This window comes from Giraffa tippelskirchi, chromosome 8 (assembly GCF_054371585.1).
Source record: "Giraffa tippelskirchi isolate mGirTip1 chromosome 8, T2T-mGirTip1v1.2.pri, whole genome shotgun sequence".
NCBI lineage: Eukaryota > Metazoa > Chordata > Mammalia > Artiodactyla > Giraffidae > Giraffa > Giraffa tippelskirchi.
The window spans coordinates 40,122,893-40,142,414 of NC_137282.1; the positions used below are offsets into that span (position 1 = coordinate 40,122,893).

General features: G+C 38.2%; 1 long non-coding RNA gene across 1 annotated transcript in view; it reads left to right on the plus strand.

The window, feature by feature from the left end:
* The window catches only part of LOC145518616 (uncharacterized), a 154,127-nt gene that overhangs the window by 68,464 nt on the left and 66,141 nt on the right, over nt 1-19,522 (plus strand). The gene's annotated exons all lie outside the window — the stretch shown is intronic.

Genomic DNA, 19,522 nt, shown 5'->3' on the forward strand with positions numbered 1-19,522 from the left:
ATGGGAAACCTTGCCAAATTCTAGGTGATGCTGGAGTTAACACTTTTTACTTTAAAGCTACTCTCATAAGACAATAATCCCTTGGAGTGAAAAAAGGTTTCTGTGGTAGGGGTATTTAATAAAGTTAAAATAGAACTCCTTTCTTAACCAGTTCAAATGACTCTGGGACCTTTCACTGAAAACCATTTGTTTTTGTTATGGCATATGGTCCCAATCTATCAGGCAGAGGTCTCCATTCTAATTTAAAAGGGCTAATAACTTTACTTTGAATGGAGACCTTGCCTTCAAATCATCTGATCAACTTGAACCAGATCTTGTATGGTCTCTGTAATTTAGCCTCTATATAGAAGAGGAAAACTTCAACAGGCAACCTCTAACTAATCATACTGTTCAAAAATCTGTGGGCTAATTCTAACACTGATATTGGGAGGATAGAAAGTATTGAACCTGTACAATCTTTCTAAATTGCCTCAATATTCACTGAAGCCTGAGGCCATACACGCTCATAGTCATCAAAAGTGGAAGATCTAATAGTGCGGGAGCGTCTGTGTGTTGTTCATGCTTAGTCGCTCAGTTGTGTCTGACTCTTTTCCACTCTATGGACTGTAGCCCACCAGGCTCCTCTGTCCATGGGGATTTTCCAGGCTAGAATACTGGAGTGGTTGGCCATGCCCTTCTCCAGGGGATCTTCCTGACCCAGGGACTGAACCCAGGTCTCCCATGTTGCAGGTGAATTCTTTACTGTCTGAGCCACCAGGGAAGCCCCATTAGTGCAGGGGTGATCACTCCCTATGCCAATCCCTAAATCAGGCTTATTTGGTCAGGCTGGAAACTTAATGGGAGGGGATGGCAATTTGTCCAAGACTTGAGAGGAATTAACAAGATAGTTATTCTTTACTTCTCAGTTTTTTTCTAAACCATTATGCCCTTTTATTACAAGATATTCAAAATGGTTCAATGATGTGGACTTTTGTTCAGTCTTTTACAGCATCTCTATAGATCCTAAAAGCTAATATCTATTTGCCTTTATTAGGAACAATCAACAGTAGGCCTGAGCAATCATTCCTTAAGAGTTTCTGAGGCTCTATCTTATCTGTTCCAAGTATTCCACCAAGATTTAAGTGCCCTCCAATTCCTCAGAGAATTTAACTATTTGAAATACGTAGACAACCTCTTGTGCTCAGTTACCAAAGAGGCGTCCATTAAAATTCCATTTATTTGTTGAAGCATTAACCTAAAAAGGGGCATAAAATGTTTAAAGAAAAATTACAATTATCTCTAAGTACTGTTCATTAACTAGACCATAATCTAATTGCCAAAGGAATCCAGCTATCTCAAAAATAGAGTGAAAGGCACTCAATTGTGTCTGACTCTTTGTGACTCCATGGACTATATGGAATTAAGGAATTCCAGTCCATGGAATTCTCCAGGCCAGAATACTAGAGTGGGTAGCCTTTTCCTTCTCTAAGGGATCTTCCTAACCCAGGAATCGAACTCAGGTCTCCCACATTGTGGGAAGATTCTTTACCAGCTGAGCAACAAGGGAAGCCCATCTCAAAAATGAATTAAGCTAATTCAAGAATTTCCTAGGCCTATAGCTTCATGGATTTGTAGGGCTAACTGATTAATACAGACTATGGATTTCTATTTTATGTCTATTGTGTTCCTCATTCTATGAACTTACCAGAATTTCACTCCTTGAACGCCTTCCTTGGGAAGATTAACCTGAACAGGCTTTTAAAAATCTAAAATACATTTCCTAAGGCAAAGGAAATGAAAGCAAAAATAAACAAGTGTGACCTAATCAAATGTATATGCTTTTGCACTCCAAGGAAACTATAAACAAAAAGACAACCTACAGAATGGGAGAAAATATTTTCAAACAGTGTGACCAACAGGTATTAATTTCCAAAATATACAAACAGCTCATACAACTCAATATTAAAAAAAAAAAAAAAGCAACCTAATAATGAAAAAGCAGAAGATCTAAATAGACATTTCTTCAAAGAAGACGTACAGATTGCTAACAGGCACATGAAAAAGTGCTTAACGTACCTAATTATTGGAGAATTGCAAATCAAAACTACAACAAGCTATCAGCTCATACCAGTTAGAGTAGCCATCACCCATAAGGTTTACAAATAACAAATGCCAGAGAGGGTTTGGAGTAAAGCGAACCCTCCTCAACTGTTGGTGCGAATGTAAGTTGGTCTAGTCACTCACTATGGAAAACAGGATGAAATTTCCTTAAAAACAAAAAATAGAGTCACCATATGATCCAGTAATCTCACTCCTGGACATATATCCAAAAAAACTCTATAGTTTGAAAAAATTCACTCACGCCAATGTTTATAGCAGCACTATTTACAATAGACAAGACACGGAAGCAACCTAAATGTTCATTGACAGATGAGTGGATAAAGAAGATGTGACATAAACACATATACACACATACTGGAATATTGTTCAGCCATAGAAAAGAGTGAAATAATGCCATCTGAAGCCACGTGGATGGACCTAGAGATTATCATACTACATGAAGTAAGTCAGACAAAGACAAATTTCATATTACTTACACATGGAATCTAAAAAATGATACAAATGTACTTATTTACAGAACAGAAACAACTCACAGACATAGAAAACAAACTCATGATTACCACAGGGGAATTCAGGGGAGAGGGATAAATTAGGAGTTTGGGATTAACAGATACACACTACTATTTATAAAACAGATAAGCAGCCAGGTCTTACTGTATAGCACAGGGAGCTATATTTAGTATCTTGTAACAACCTAAATGGAAAAGAGTCTGAAAAAGAATCTGAATATATGTATACGTTTAACTGAATCCCTTAGTTGTACGCCAGAAATTAATACAACATTGTAAACCAAATATACTTCAGTAAAAATTTAAAGAGAAACCTGAAACTAAAGCAAGAACTGTAAGAAGCACCTGCCCAAGGGTTACCCAACTATTCACAACCTTTCACCTTATTTGTGCATGAAACAGATAACCAAATTCTGAGAATGTTCTCACAAGTACATGCTAATAAACTCAGGCCTATTGCCTATCACAGCAAACAAATGAATTTTGTTGTTCAGGCTGATCATAGCGGTCTTAAGATTACAGCCACTGGTAGAAGCCTCAGTAGATTCAACCATAGGAAATAATATTTATTTGCAAACTACAAATGCTGTTCAAAGTTTTCTTAACTCTCTTACATTTCTCTGCAAGCAAGCTAACCTTCTGTGAGATCCTTCTTCCTTGACCATCTAATTTACAGGTTAAAGTGACAATGTTCTTAATCCTGCTATTTTACTATCTCTCCCTGATGAAGGTGAGCCCCATGACTTTGAGGTAATAATGTCCCATTTTGTGACACACTGTTCTTGTTTACAAGATACCCCTTTAATTCTTATCTAATGTTGTACGTTGTTGGTTCATACTATAGAAATGAAAATGGGAAATTCCAAGATGGTTATGCTGTTGCTGTTTAGTTGCTAAGTCGTGTTACAACTCCACCATGGACTGTAGCATGCCAGGCTTCCCTGTCCTTCACTATCTCCCAGAATTTAACTCATTTTGTGCACTGTGTCAGTGATGCCATCCAAACATCTTATCCTCTGTCACCCCCTTCTCCACCTGCCCTCAATTTTTCCCAGCAGCAGGGTATTTTCCAGTGAGTCAGTTCTTCGCATCAGGTGATCAAAGTATTGGAGCTTCAGCCTCAGCATCAATCCTTCCAATGAACATTTAGGGTTGATTTCCTATAGGATTAACCGGTTTGATCTCCTTGCAGTCCAAGAGTCTTCTCTGGCACCACAGTTTGCAAGCATCACTTCTTGGGTGCTCAGCCTTCTTTATGGTACAACTCTCACATCTGTACCTAACTACTGAAAAAAACATCGTTTTGACTATATGGTTCTTTGTCTGCAAAGTGATTTCTCTGCTTTTTAATATGCTGTCTGAAAGAAGGGAATGGCAAATCACTTCAGTATTCTTGCCTTGAGAACCCCGTGAATAGTATGATGTTTTGTTGTTACTACCCAATATAAACTACTTGAAAAAGGAAACCCCACAAGCTAAATCAGCCCAATGAGTAGGTTTCCATGCCCTTACCAGAGGACACTAGTTGTCCGGTGCTCAGGGGTGCTCAGTCATGTTCGACTCTTCATGACCCATAGACTGTAGCCCACCAGTGTCTTCTGTCCATGGAATTTTCCAGGCCAGAATACTGGAATGTGTTGCCATGTCCTACTCCAGGGGATCTTCCTGACTCAAGGACCCAACCTACATCTCTTGCATTGGCAGGTAGATTCTTTACCATTGAGCCACATGGGAAGCCCAGTTGTCAAGACCGACTGCTAATATGTAAACTGATAGCCTATATGCCTTTGAGGTTGTGCATGATTTGGGAATGTTATGGAAATAAAAGGGTTTTCTTATATCCTCTGGAGGCTCAACCATAAATGGACAGGTAAACAATATACTTATTGCTATTTTCTCACCTTCTGAAATTGCTGTCATCAACATTGAGGCTTGCTTTAAAAGACTGACTCTGAGTACCAGGGAAATACCTTGACTGCCTTTCATCCATAGGTAGCAGAAACAGGATCTGTACAGAAGGTGGCACATGTGGATGAAGTTCATTCTGCTTCTACAAAAGAATGATCCCTTGTTGCCAGACTTTTGCCATCTTGATGTCCTTGCAACATGCCAGCAGTCTGCTTCTGAATCAGAAATATTTACATGAACAAACAATAGTCATAAATTAAGTAATTAGGAAGCCATGATGGCTGTTTGTGTCTTTCTGGCTCCCTAGCAAATCCCATTGTTAGGTTTTGCCTTCCTTTACTCACCATGGTACATTTAAGTTGACTATTCAAATTATTAATAAATAATAGTGGGAATACCTGTAAAACTATAAAAACAATTCACCACTAAAGTCTGACCTACCAAGGTCCATAATCCTGGAAAAGCTATTCCCAGAGGTCTCAAACCTCTCCCTACTGGACCCTTTGCACATCTGCAGTTGGCCTCATTCAGCTAAGCACTTAGGATGGATTATCAATATGTTCTTGTTACTGTGTATATGTTTTCAGCATGGAGTGAAGCCTTCCCTGGCTTCAGGCTAATGCCATAGAAACTGTTAGAAAACGTGTTTCTCACTTTGATATTCCTTCCGCAGTCTCCAATGAGCAAGGTAACCACTTAACTGGGCAAATTGTACAAGCCTTAACAAAAACTTTGCAAAATTCTTACAATTGCCATTATCCTATCACCCTCAACCATTAGGCAAGGTCAAGAGAACTAAGGGGATCCACAAACTTAAAATCTCTAAACTTGCTGAGACTACTGGACTCTCTTGGCCTAAAGAATTGCTTCTAGCCTTGCTGACTATTTAAAGTACCCTCTTTGGGAAACATAAGTTTATTCCACATGAAATCATCTTGTTTCAGCTCATGCTTAGTTGCTCAGTCATGTCCAACTCTTTGTGACACTCTGGTCTAACCCACCAGGCTCCTCTGTCCATGGGATTGCCCAGGCAAGAATAATGGAGTGAGTTGTTCTTTCCTTCTCCAGAGGAAATTTTCAACCCAGGGATAGAATCTACATCTAAAGAACCTGCCTGCCTATGCAGGTAGACATAAAAGATGCTGGTTCCATTCATGGGTCAGAAAGATCCCCTGAAGGAGGGCATGGCAACCCACTCCAGTATTTTTGCCTGAAGAATTCCATGGCCAGAGGAGCCTGGCAGGCTACAGTCCATAGAATCACACAGAGTCAGACTAGACTGAAGCAACTTAGCTGCACACCTGGTTGCCTGGCTGATTCATTATCACTGAACCATCAGGGAAGTCCTCCACATGCAATAGTCATCAATAAACCAATGAACTAAGACATCTTGATTTAGATTATTGAGTTAGAAAGGACCTACCAGGAGATCTTCATGATACAAGATTTGCTTCCTTTGGCAGGGTCATACTGGTTAGGCTGGTTAGAAGTAAATGTAAATGAAAATATGATACGAAATCTTTCCTCAGCTCTTAATATTTCAGAATCTTCTGCTAAGATGAAAATCCTTAAACTCTCTGGCAAAGTTGTTCATAATAATAAGATATACCTTGCTTATATGTAAGCAAAGCAGTGAGGTGTCCAGGCTATAGGCAACATTACCTAGTAACCCTTCCAGTGTATTGAAACTCAATTACATAAAATCATCAGACAAGCCACTTGATTTAAAAGGGTAACTCCTTGAATGAAGTTTTGCTTTGACTCACTTGATTTTGATTGGTTTGGGTCTTAGGCAATGTCACGCCAAACTGAGAACTATCCTGCTTATTTTTAATATAATCGCAATAATATCCCTGTTGTGTTTAGTCTCTCAAAATCCTTAAATGCATGTGCATTCACATCTACTAACTGCCAAGCTGTTGATCTCTGTAAGAGTGGAATGTCAGAATGCCTCAGGGATTAAGCAAAAAAATCTTGACCAATGGATAAGACATAAAGGATCCAAAAAAAAAAATCTTCAACTGGTAGCTGAGAGTGGCAATAATGCCTTAAATGTTGACCACATCTCTCAGCAAAGATTTTGATGCAAAGCAGAGGATTGTTAAAAAAGGAAACAGCAGGCCAAAATGGAGTCATTTGTGCTAAATATAGGCTTCCAAGGCGGTGCTAGTAATCAAGAACTTGCCTGCCAGTGCAGGAGACATAGACACATGGGTTCAATCCCTGGGTCAGGAATATCCCCTGGAGGAAGGCATGGCAGCCCATTCCCAGTATTTTGCCTGAAAAATTCCATGGACAAAGGAGACTGCTGGGTTACAGTCGATGGGGTCACAAAAGAGTCAGACATGACTGAAGTGACTGAGCTAAATACACATTACCAAACAAATACCTGCTGCTGCTGCTGCTAAGTCACTTCAGTCGTGTCCGACTCTGTGCGACCCCACAGACAGCAGCCCACCAGGCTCCGCCATCCCTAGGATTCTCCAGGCAAGAATACTACCTAACTGCAGTTTCAATCTTCCCCAAGAATGTACTCTTAGCAAGTCAGTCTGGAAGTTCCTGGTCAGCACCAGAGGAATAACGCACCTTTGTCCTCCAAAGGAAGGTGACCTAGACTGAAATAATCCTCTTTTCATTTATGACTTCCTTGTCCCAGCTCCTCTCTGTCCTTAAACCCCTTTCCTTCCCTATAGTTCTTTGGAGCTCTTTTCTATTTACTATGGGTTTCCCTTGTGGCTCAGTTCAGTTCAGTTCAGTCACTCAGTTGTGTCCGACTCTTTGCAATCCCATGAATTGCATCACGCCAGGCCTCTGTCCATCACCAACTCCCGGAGTCTACCCAAACCCATGTCCATCAGGTCGGTGATGCCATCCAACCATCTCATCCTCTGTCGTCCTCTTCTCCTCCTGCCCCCAATCCTACCCAGCATTAGGGTCTTTTCCAATGAGTCAACTCTTCACATGAGGTGGCTCAGATGATAAAAAATCTGCATGCAATAATGGAGACCTGGGTCAGATCCCCAGGTTGGGAAGATTCCCTGGAGCAGGAAATGGCAACCCACTCCAGTATTCATGAATGGAAAATTCCATGGACAGAGGAGCCTGGGGTTGCAAAGTGTTAGGCACGACTGAGGGAGAGGGTCCTGCCAAATTCATGAATCATTTGTTAAACTTGTTAAGTCTTCAGATTTACTCAGTTCCATTTTACTTTTTAACACACATACACATGCATATGTGTATAAAATGTTACTCAATATATACTATATGTAATTAATATATACAAATCATTTCCTTATAATTCTTTTTGCAATTATTTTTAAGGGTGAGTTCAGTGTGTCTGATATACTATGATCATAGCATAGTAAACAAGATTGTTGAAAGCTTTTCACTTTACAACATGATCATGTTTTTTCTTGAACTATTCTTAAAAAGTGTATTGTCAGTCATGATTTCCTTCAGGAAATGGTATCAACTGTCATGGCCCTTGGGATGTGAGTGGGCAGGACATGGCCTGGTGGAGATATGACGGGACTAGGCATTTCCTCTGAGTCAGTATCAGAATATCCTAAAGAGGGATCATGCTGCTGCTCTCTTTAGCTCCCTGTACGCTGTGCTGTGCTTAGCCGCTCAGCTGTGTCTGACTCTTTGCGACACCTACATCCTATCTTTTTCACTCTATTTAGGTGAAACCATACACAACTACTTTTGTTGGTTTCATGGGGAAAGAGAAGTTACAAAGAAAGTTCGAATTCTGTTAATTGTCATCAAGTTATTCCCTAGGTAGAACTCTAAGAGACCGATGGTTGCAATATTTAAAAAATTAAAACCTAGAACAATTCTTGTAACATTTTTATCAGAATATAGCTCCTTTACAATGTTGTGTTAGTGTCTGCTGTACAGCAAAGTGAATCAGCTATGTATGCGTCTATCCTCTCTGTTTAAAATGTCCTTTCCATTTAGGTTACCGTAAAGCACTGAGTAGAATCTCCCTGTGCTGTGCGGTACAGCAGGTTCTCATTCATTATCTGTTTTATACATAGTAGTATATATATGGGCTTCCTTGGTGGCTCAGACAGTAAAGAATCCACCTGCAGTGCGGAAGGCCTGGGTTTGATCTCTGGGTTGGGAAGATCCCCTGAAGGAGGGCAGGGCAACCCACTCCAGTATTCTTGCCTGGAGAATTCCATGGACACAGGAGCCTGGAGGGCTACAGTCCATGGGGTCGCAAAGCGTTGGACGTGACTGAGCGACTACTCACAGCACAGTATATATGTCAATCCTAATCTCCCAATTCATCCCACCCTTTTGTCCCCCTTTGGTGTCCATTTGTCAGAAAGAGAAAAGCAAATATCGTATATTAATGCATATATGTCAGATCTCTAAAAATGGTCCAGATGACTCTATTTGCAAAGCAGAAATAGACACAGACGCAGAGAACAAACTATTTTTGAGAAGGATTTTGTGCCATTCTCATCTTTAACTATGACTCTGTTACAGCAATAGTATAATTCAGATTTCCCAAAAAAGCAAATAATGAATTTGTTTTATGGATAATTATAGAGTTATTTTACCCTATGTTTTATTTTGTTTTTTATTTGTTTGTTTGTTTGGTTTTTAGCAATGATGTATATCTGAATCTTTACCTCAGTATCATTTCCATAAAAATAAACTACATCATTCAAATGCTAAGTCTGTTACTAGAAACCTCACTTGATTGTGAAAATTATTGTAATCAATATATGTATTCTAAAAGGTTTTTCATTTTTACAAACATTTCTTAAGGCAAATCATGCTTGCATTGATTTTCTAACTTTCTGTATTTGCCCATTGAAAGATGTGCAAAGAAGTGCATTTATTAATGATAGCTGTATGCAATTATTTATAAATATATTAGGATGGTCATAATACACAAAATATGTATTATTCAAATTACCTCCTTTCTATAATTCACTGTCAGTCTTTTTATTATAATAATTAGGATGGTCCAAATACACAAAATATGTATTATTCAAATTACCTCCTTTCTATAATTCACTGTCAGTCTTTTTATTATAATAAGTTTTAAAATGTATGCTATATATGGTCCAGGAATATCATATGTCAATTAGGGCATATTTCTATACTCTGATAGGCAAATGAAGCTATAATGTATAGCAGTTCATCAGTGTAGCAGTTCTGTTTCCTCTTTTTCATTTTGTGGTTATAAACCTCTGTTGGGCATGAGTCATGGAGGAGATATTTTCGAGTTTCAAGTAAGTATATCATGAAATGAGATTCTCTTAATATTCCCAACATGGTTTATCTTCTATAAAAGTGAGTTCACTAAGCATAGAGTGCACGATGCTTAAACATGACCAGTATAGAGAATTCAAACCTCCTTAAGCATTAACAATATAAATAAAATAAAACATCTTCAGCTAATTTGTGCCTTTTGAAAGCTGGAAAAAAATATGACCTAAATTTGGTATAGACAAGTTTCCAAGACATCGGTTCCAATAGAAGGTTTCAACTCATTGTAGTCCTATATTCACACTTCTAAAAGGCTTTGGGGATAACAGCAAACCACAGGAAGTATGCTTCCACACAGCTGGCAAGGAAAGTCTGAAAGAACACATGCTGTCCTCATCTCAGCCCACTAGATTGCTGCTGCCAGCTTGGGCTTAAGTTCTCTGGTCATTCAGCATTGATTTCACTCTGAGTCTGTCACAGAGAAGCCAATCAGGAGCGATCGTTAAATTGTCTCACTTCTAAAACGGACACTGGGCCTGAAATGAGTCCAATGTCCACTAAGCTTTTCTCCTTGAAAAGGTGGAAAGGGTCATAAGAAATAGCATGTTTTTTGTCAGTTGGAGCAAAGAGCCACAATGGAAATATCTGAAATCTTTGAGATTAGTTTGCCAAGAAAAAAGATAAAAGATTACCTTAAAATATTTTTAATTAGAGGGTCTTTCTTGAACCATTACAATATTTCACCTTTCTCATATAATACAGTGGATAGATCATATATGTGAGAATGCCATGTAATAATGTAAGGCTGCATGATTAAAAAAAAAAAGAAAAACTTGTATCTGTACTAATTATTGATCTTATATTCTGATATAATCATCAGTATTCACTTAATCAGTTTAGTTATTGATACATCATGCCAAGTTAATTCCAGATTCTGTCTGACAAAGGGTTATTTATTGTGTGTGATTTTATGAAGCAGTCATTGAGTTTTTAATAAGCCCATAAAAGAGTGAACAAATTTTATTGACGTTTGTTTCAGATTGAGATTGCATCTGGATCCTATAAGAATAAAAACAAAAAGTTATTTCCTTTGCACATGAACTTGGAAGTTATTTGGGAAGTTCTGCTATTTCAAAAAAATAATGTAATTTGTGTTTCTTAAGTATCTGCTGTCATGATTGTGGAAGACGTTGCTAATATTCTATTCCTTGTGACATTCTGCTGTCAACTTTACGGACAGAATGACTCCAGGAACCTAGGATACCTCTGCTTTAGACTAAATATTTATGTCAATCCCTGAAATTCATATGCTAAATGCTAGTGCCCAATCTGATGGCATTTGGAAGTGGGGCCTTTTAAGGGTGTTTAGGTTGTGAGGGTGGGGCTTCATGAATGAAATTAGTATCCTTATAAAAGAGAAGTCAGAGTGCATTTTTACCCTTTCCAATAAGTGAAGACACAGTGAAAAAGAAAGCAACCCAGGAAGTTTCTCACTGTATACCAAATACATGTATGTGTATATTTCCTTTCTCGTGTAGTGGATAGATCATAAATGTGAAAATGTCATGTGATAATGTAAGGCTGCCTGAAGAAGAAAAAAAAACCTTATATCTGTGCTAATTATTGATCGTATATTCTGGGATAACAATCAGTTAGTCATCGCTCACTGTATACCAAATCTGCTTATGTCTAGATTTCTAGCCTTCAGAAGAGTAAGAAATAAATTTCTGTTGATTATAAACCACCCACTCTAGGGTATTTTGTTACACCAGCCCAATCTGACTAAGTAAAGACTTTACAAATAATTCTTCCCAGGGTGTGGCTTACTTTTTAGGTTCTTATTGGTGTCCTTTGAACAAACCAAGTTTTTAATTTTGATCAAATCTAATGTATTATTTTTTTTTCCTTTATGCATTGTGCATTTGATGCTGTATCTAAAAACTCTTAATCCAGGGTCAGGAATATCTCAGTTTTTCTTCTAAAGGTTTTATGTTTTTATTTGTATGATGCATTTTGAAATTATGGTGTGAAATACAGCTTCCCTGGTGGCTCAAATAGTAAAGAATCTTCCTGCAATGCAGAAGACCCTGGTTCAATCCCTGGGTTGGAAAGATCCCCTGGAGAGGGGAATGGCAACCCACTCCACTTTTCTTGCCTGGAGAATACCGTGGACAGAGGAGCCTGGCAGGCTGCAGTCCATGGGGTCACAAAGAGTCGGACACAACTGAATGACTAACACTTTCATATGGTGTGAAATATGAGTCTAAATTAATTTCTTTGTTCATGGTTATCTAATTGTCTCAATACCGTTGATAACACCTCTCATCTCCCAGGATATTGCTTCAGTTAACTAGTAAATTCTCCATGAGGCCAAAGCTGCTAAATCTTAGATGTGTTGTGTGCTTACTTGCTCAGTCGTGTCTGACTCTTTGCGACCCCATGGACTGTAGCCCTCCAGGCTCCTCTGTCCATGGGGATTCTCTAGACAAGAATACTGAAGTGGGTTACCATTTCCTCCTCCAGGGAATCTTCCCAAGCCAGGGATCAAACCCAGGTCTCCTGCATTGCAGGTGGATTCTTTACCATCTGAGCCACCAGGAAAGCCCCAAATCTTAGGTACTTAGGTCACATGATAACTTATAGGAATATGTTCAAGCATTCAGTCTCCATTGAAATTTGAGTTTCTAAGAGTAATTGCTCCAAAATCCTAAATGTTTGACTGTGATTCTTCAACAGGGACCTGTCAAAATCTCCATAAACTTCCCTATTTGCCATAGACACTTCAAGCATCAATCTCATCTGCTTTGTCATACAGCCAAGGAGAAGATCCCCTTGCACAGAAAGGGACCAATGAATACTTTCTCTAGGATATATCAAGGAAGTTCTGACATTTCAACTTTGTTTAAGTTACTGTTTGGATCCAACTTTCAATTAATCAATTACTCTAAAGTCTTTCGAGTTAACAGATCCTAGAATCTGATTAGTGAACCCCTATCAATAAAGTTGGTCTGAAACAATATTATGTTCTTCCATTCAGATTAACTAGTAAAGAATCTGCCTGCTATGCAGGAGACCCCGGTTCAATTAGTTTTCTCTGTCATGAGCAGAAGTCTCTCACTGACTTGGACATGAAATATGAGCTAGCAATCAATTTTTTGACATTTTCTAGTACATTTTGGGCTTCGCTGGTGGCTCAGATGGTAACGAATCCACCTACAATGCAGGAGACCTGGGTTTGATCCCTGGGTTTGATCCCTGGGTTGGGCAGATCCCCTGGAGGATGGCATGACAACCCACTCCAGTATTCTTGCCTGGGGAACCCCCATGGACAGAGGAGCCTCGCGGGCTACCATCCATGGGGTTGCAAAGAGTTGGACACGACTGAGCAACTAAACACAGCATTCTGATTCAGGACCTTTAGACTCTATTCCTGTATGTGTTTTCTCCAGATTTGGGTCAACGAAAGTTGGCAAAACCTTGCAGTTATTCCCTATGTGTGTAGAATCCAGTTACAGGGTCTAGAAACAATGAGAGGTATAAGGACTAGGTCCTCAGAAGTGTCAGCAGTTCTTTGCAAGGCAACTATCTCAGGGGAGACTATTACAGATTCTTCAGGAAAAAGGAGATCAATGTCTTCATACAAGAAGAAAGACTGCTCTATTGATAAAGAAGCCTTTAGAAAATTTAGGGTCTAAGGTTTAGGACTCCTTATAATCTTACCATAGGGACCCATCCATATGTGCAGCAGAACACGAAGACTTAATGTGAAAGAGGAAAAAGTCCATAAAGACATTGGCAGAGTCAGGAGAATTTGATAAGCCAGGACAAAAACAGGAATCAAGTGAGAGAGTGAACAATGAAGTTGCACTGCAGCATGGAGGCAAGTAAGTGGCAAGCGAGTAAGTTAAGAACTCCCATAGGGTGCAGCAGAAGCCAGCACAGCATTGTAATGCAATTTTCCTCCAATTAAAAAAAAAAAAAAAGAACTCCCTTGGGACTTTCCCGGTGGACCAGTGGTTGGGGCACCACACTCCCAATGCAGGGGGAACAGGTGCGATCCCTGGCTGGAGAACAGGAATCCCATTACCACAAGGCACAGAAGGGGGCAACAGAGAATGAGACAGTTGGATGGCATTATTGACTCAATGGACATGAATTTGAGCAAACTCTGGGAGATGGTGAAGGACAGGGAAGCCTGGTGTGTTGCAGTCCATGGGGTTGCAAAAAGTCGGACAGGACTGAGCAACTGATCAAAAACAACAACCAAAATAAAACAACAACAACAAAATCCATGAAGAAAATAATAAAGGGAGGCAGAAAATGCAAGTAGATACTTAAATAAACATTTTTTTAAAGCCAACTCCCTGCCCAGCATACTCTCTTTTCTACTTGAAAGAAATCGTCTTCTGGAGCTGAGTTTTGGACTCACAGTTCCACCTAACCCTGGAAGATGGACAGTTGTTTCGATCTGCAGAGAAGGACGGCAGACTATACTACACAATTTTACATGAGAAAACTGAACATCTGCAAGTTTCGGCATTGATGGGGACTCTGGAACCAACCACCCGTGGATACTGAGGGATGACTGTGCTCTCACCTTCCTGATCTCCCAGTCACTCTGCTCTAAATGCCTCCAGTTCTCTGTGACCCTTCTAAATCATGGCATGAAGAATTAAATGCAGCTATGTGCCATTGGCATATATGTGTGCTCAGTTGTGTCCAACTCTTTGTGACCCTATGAACTGTATCCTGCCAGGCTCCTCTGTCCGTGGGATTCTCCAGGCAAGAATACTGGAGTGGGCTGCCATGCCCTCCTCCAGAGGATCATCCCGACCCAGGGATCAAACTTGTGTCTCCTATGTCTCCTGCATTGCAGGTGGATTCTTTACCACTGAGCCAACTTGGCAAGCCCCCTCTGTCATTGTATATGACATAAATTGCACAGAGGGGAAAAGATTATTAGCAGTAAGATCAAGAGGAAGACACATAAATTTACTGAGATGTAGTTCATTCATTCTTAAAAGGGTGTTATCGATTTCTCAAGGAATTTTGAGGAAGATTATTTCAGAAACTACACATAAAATTTAGTCTTTTGAAAATATAAACATTAACATATAAACTATTGCCATTATTAAAATGCATTTGGCTAATACTAAAAGGAATAGAAATCATATTTATGTACTCACAGTCCTTTGAAACTTTCAACCTTTCTAAGCCCATTGCTGCTGCTGCTAAGTCACCTCAGTCGTGTCTGACTCTGTGCAACCCCATAAACGGCAGCCCACCAGGCTCCCCCGTCCCTGGGATTCTCCAGGCAAGAACACTGGAGTGGGTTGCCATTTCCTTAAATCACAGCTAATACATTCTCTACTTACAAAATTGTTTCTTTAAAAAAAACACCATTTTCTTTATTTCCTTAGCAGTAATATTTGGTGTCAGTATCATGTTTTACAGATTACCTTTGTACAGGTGTAGGTTGTCATTATCTATTCTGTAACTCATAAACTTATACAATTGCTGGACCAAATTTAAGACAAAGACAAATTATAAACTTTCAGAAACTACTCCGCCATATTAACATCCATGCTTTATCACTACTCATAATGCAAAATCCATCAGTTTTGATTATATTCTATGCTATGCTATGCTAAGTCGCTTCAGTCGTGTTCGACTCTGTGCGACCCCATAGACGGCAGCTCACCAGGCTCCGCTGTCCCTAGGATTCTCCAGGCAAGAATACTGGAGTGGGTTGCCATTTCTTTCTCCAGTGCATGAAAGGGAAAAGTGAAAGTGAAGTCGCTCAGTCGTGTCCGACTCTTAGCGACCCCATGGACTGTAGCCTACCAGGCTCCTCTGTCCATGGGATTTTCCAGGCAAGAGTACTGGAGTGGGGTGCCATACTTTTATATAATTCAATTAAATTTCTCTATTATTTGTACAAGGAAGTAATATAATTTGTAAAATGCATCTTTGAAAACACACCATATATGCAACTAATTTTGACCTCATTTGATAACTTTTCTCTCATGTTGGAGAAAGAAAAGATGATAGCTTTTATTTGACTGCTGAAGTTAAGATTCTTTACATAAAACTACAATATCTTTTGAAAATTGATTTCTTGTTGAGAAGAAATCGTATGAAAAAAGACAAGAAATTAGTCCAAGTAGTAAGGTTATTTGTAAGGTATGTAAGAAGATGACCAGAGTGTGAAATAAAATTCTTATTTTAATGGCAAGACAAGAAAAATTTAAACATAAACAATTTTCCCTGCCCTTTGGCCTTCTCTCCAGACTTTACTGTGCATTGTGTATCTGCATTTTGCATCAACCAGACTTTCTCATAGAAATACCTGCTCAACCTTTATTCTAGCACCAACAAGACCACTCCTTGAAGATAATGTTCCTTCTTAATCTTGTAAGGGGCCATTATGACCATGGCCCACTTACTAGCTTTGTAGGCTTAGATCTGATTGTGTTGTTGTTGTTCAGTTGTTAAGTTGTGTCTGACTCTGCAGCCCTATGGACTGCAGCATGCTAGGCTCAAACTACCAATAAAATGTCATTTAATGTGCAGCCCCCTAAAAAAACTTATATAGTTATGCTTCAACTTCTAATGGCTATAAGAGTTCTCAGGCTGTTCCTAAGTTATAATCCTCGATTTGGCTCAAAGAAAATTTTCTACTTCTTTCTTAGAGCAGCTGATTAATTTTTCATCTACAAAAGAACAGGTGAAAGTAATTGCAGTAAGTGGATATATTTTATAGGAAATGGAAAAAAAGCAAAGCTTATATCCTAGTGATTTTCAACCTATACCAGTGTAGCAGGCTGGAAATATTTTGAAGATTGAAAAATAACTGTTTGTATATGTGTGCATGTGTGTATATATACATACACACATGTGCATATATAATTACAATGATTTTTTATAATAAAATATTTTATTTTTTAATTTATAAAGGGTTACTTTCCACTCTTTGTAACTACTTCCTTTCCATTTAAACCTTTTGTTTCAATTTGCCCATACATGAATCCTTGGTTTATCCCTTGTCAGTCTTAATTTATCATAATTGATTGATACTGACTACTTTAGGAGGAAATTATTTAACTGTGATTGACTGGGGACATTTAACTTTATTGAAAAGAAACAGCAGGGGAAAAATGGAGGAAATAGTAAATGTGCTCATTTGTAAGAAAAAGACTTCAGACACAGTTTGGCTGCTTGAGCTGAATAAAGGCTTATTGAGATTAAGTTGACATAATTAATTGAATAGAAATTTTACATCCTTTCTTGTAAAATGGAATTAGAGATGAAGATCTTATTTGAAATTTAATAAGACATGAATATGTTCAGAGACTGTATAATGAAATACACATAAATGAAATAAAAATTACCAAGATAATATTTTAAAATCACTTCAGAAATATTTATCCCTGACACATATTACCTTTGAAAAATTTAGTCAATAGAATAGACTTAACGTATTATATATTTGATACATATGTATAGTCAGGGAAGATTTTATAATTGTTCACATTTTACCGATAAAAACTTTTGGTTCAAAGAGATAAAACCACAGCATTATCAAGTGGCCATTCAGCCAGCAGTCCAGGTTTTCTCACTCTAGATCCTGCTTTGTTGATAATATACTATTGTTTTCCTTCAACATTTCTTTTTCATAACACTCCTTTTGCTCTCCTCAAAATATAAGGTGAAGTGCTCACATTTCTGTTAAAACTAATAAACTGACTACTGAAAATGTAGTGGTGGGAGGAGGTATAATTTTCCTTCCACCATTCTAGGTTCCTCACTAAGTACCCCTTGTAATAAAAGACAGATTAACAGGGTAAAGCAAATGTAAGTTTAATAGCATCTGTACCTCTATATACAGTAAGATATCCAGGAAAACTGAGTAACTTCAGAATGACACACATCATCACCTTAAATATCAGCTCCATCTGAAGACAAGAGAGGTTGGGGATTGCGGGATAGTGAAGAGCCAGTTAAGGCGGGAAACACAGTAAAAAGGGTAAGGCTGTTACACAGATTCAAGTTCTTCTCCACCGATGACTGTCTATAGATTTAGTTACCCTCCTCTCCCTGGTACAGACAGGGAGTCACCCTTCCAAACTGCAATGTCCCTTATAAAAGTGAACGTCCAATATAAAAGAATAACTTTTACTTTGATTTTAGAGCTTCTTCTGCACCTGTTATTTCTTAAATATAACCAATTCAAGATAATCCTTATACCAAAGAAGAATGCTTGGGGATGGCAAATTCTGTTCCATTCAAAATCACGCGTACATGAATGCTAAATCACTTCAGTTGTGTCCGACACTTTGTGACCCTGTGGACCGTAGCCCAGCTGGATCCTCTGTCCATGGGATTCTCCAGGCAACTGGAGTGGGTTGCCATGCCCTCCTCCAGGGGATCTTCCTGACCCAGGGATTGAACCCATCTCTCTTATGTCTCCTGCATTGGCAGGCAGGTTCTTTACCACTAGCGTCACCTGGAAAGCCCCTTAAAAGTCATGAGCTAACACTAAATCCCAAATGAAAACTATTTAAACTAAAATTGATATAAATGTACCTTTTCATAATCTAATTGGTAAGCAAAATTTGGAAAAAAGAGATAAACTGAATGTATTTATATTTTATGTATGTTTGAATAGTCAATATAGATAAATTTGGAGATATTTCTAAGACTCAGATATCAGTTTCTAGCAATTTTTATCAAAATTTACCTAAATATCAGACATTTAAAGGAAGTCATTATTGTCTCAAAGTGGTTGAGACAGTTTCATTAATTATGATCAGTATGTTTGTAAGATTGTAAAAAATATATGTAATTTTGAATGATTTCATTTATGACCCAAATCATAAATTATTAAATCTTGATTATAGTGAGAAGTTTAATAGCCAGAAATGAGGAAATAAACATTGGCAGAGGAAGTGGAGACAAAATGAACACTGTTTCTACACATACTTCATCACATCCTTATGTTCAAATGCTTTATTTATACTATCACCAAAAAATTCACTTTGTTCTTTCATGTTTTAATCTTCTAAAGCTCTTCCTATTGCTTGAAGCACATAGAGATTGGCACTTCATATTTTTCCTAAATTACACTTTCTTTCCTCAGAATGCTCATTCATTCTAGTATTTCTGCAAGCAAGACTATGTTAACATCCTGTAAGCAGGGAAAATGCAACCATGTCAAATATTGTAGGGATACTATTAGACCACTAAGTTCATAACACATTTAACCTGGTTTTATATAAGTTATGAATACAATCACACACCACCATGGCAGGATTAAATATTGGCATATATAGTGAAAAGAATCACACAAACAAATGTTAACATTAAATAAGGAAATAAATTAAGAGTAGAAAGTATTACGACTGAAAGTAATGACAGTTTTGCATTCATGAGCAATCCTGATTTGCTTTCCCAGTGTCATTACTCATCAGAGTCTGTAAATGTGACATTTTGATGAAAGTTGTCTACATGTGATTGGTTGCTTTCATTTTTTAGGTGTTAGAAACAGTCCAAGAAACAAAATAATATATCAAGCAGTGCAAGAGAAAATGAATTCAGGAACTTTATGCATAGTATTTTGAGTGATGAAGGCAAACTTGCTAGAAAAAAATTATACTAGCTAATATATAGTCAGCTAATAAAAAAAGAAATCATTCTCCAAATCAGTGATATTTAGAAACAGAAAATAATATTAATATATCCATCCATTTGGTCAATGAATGTTATTTTTTATTACC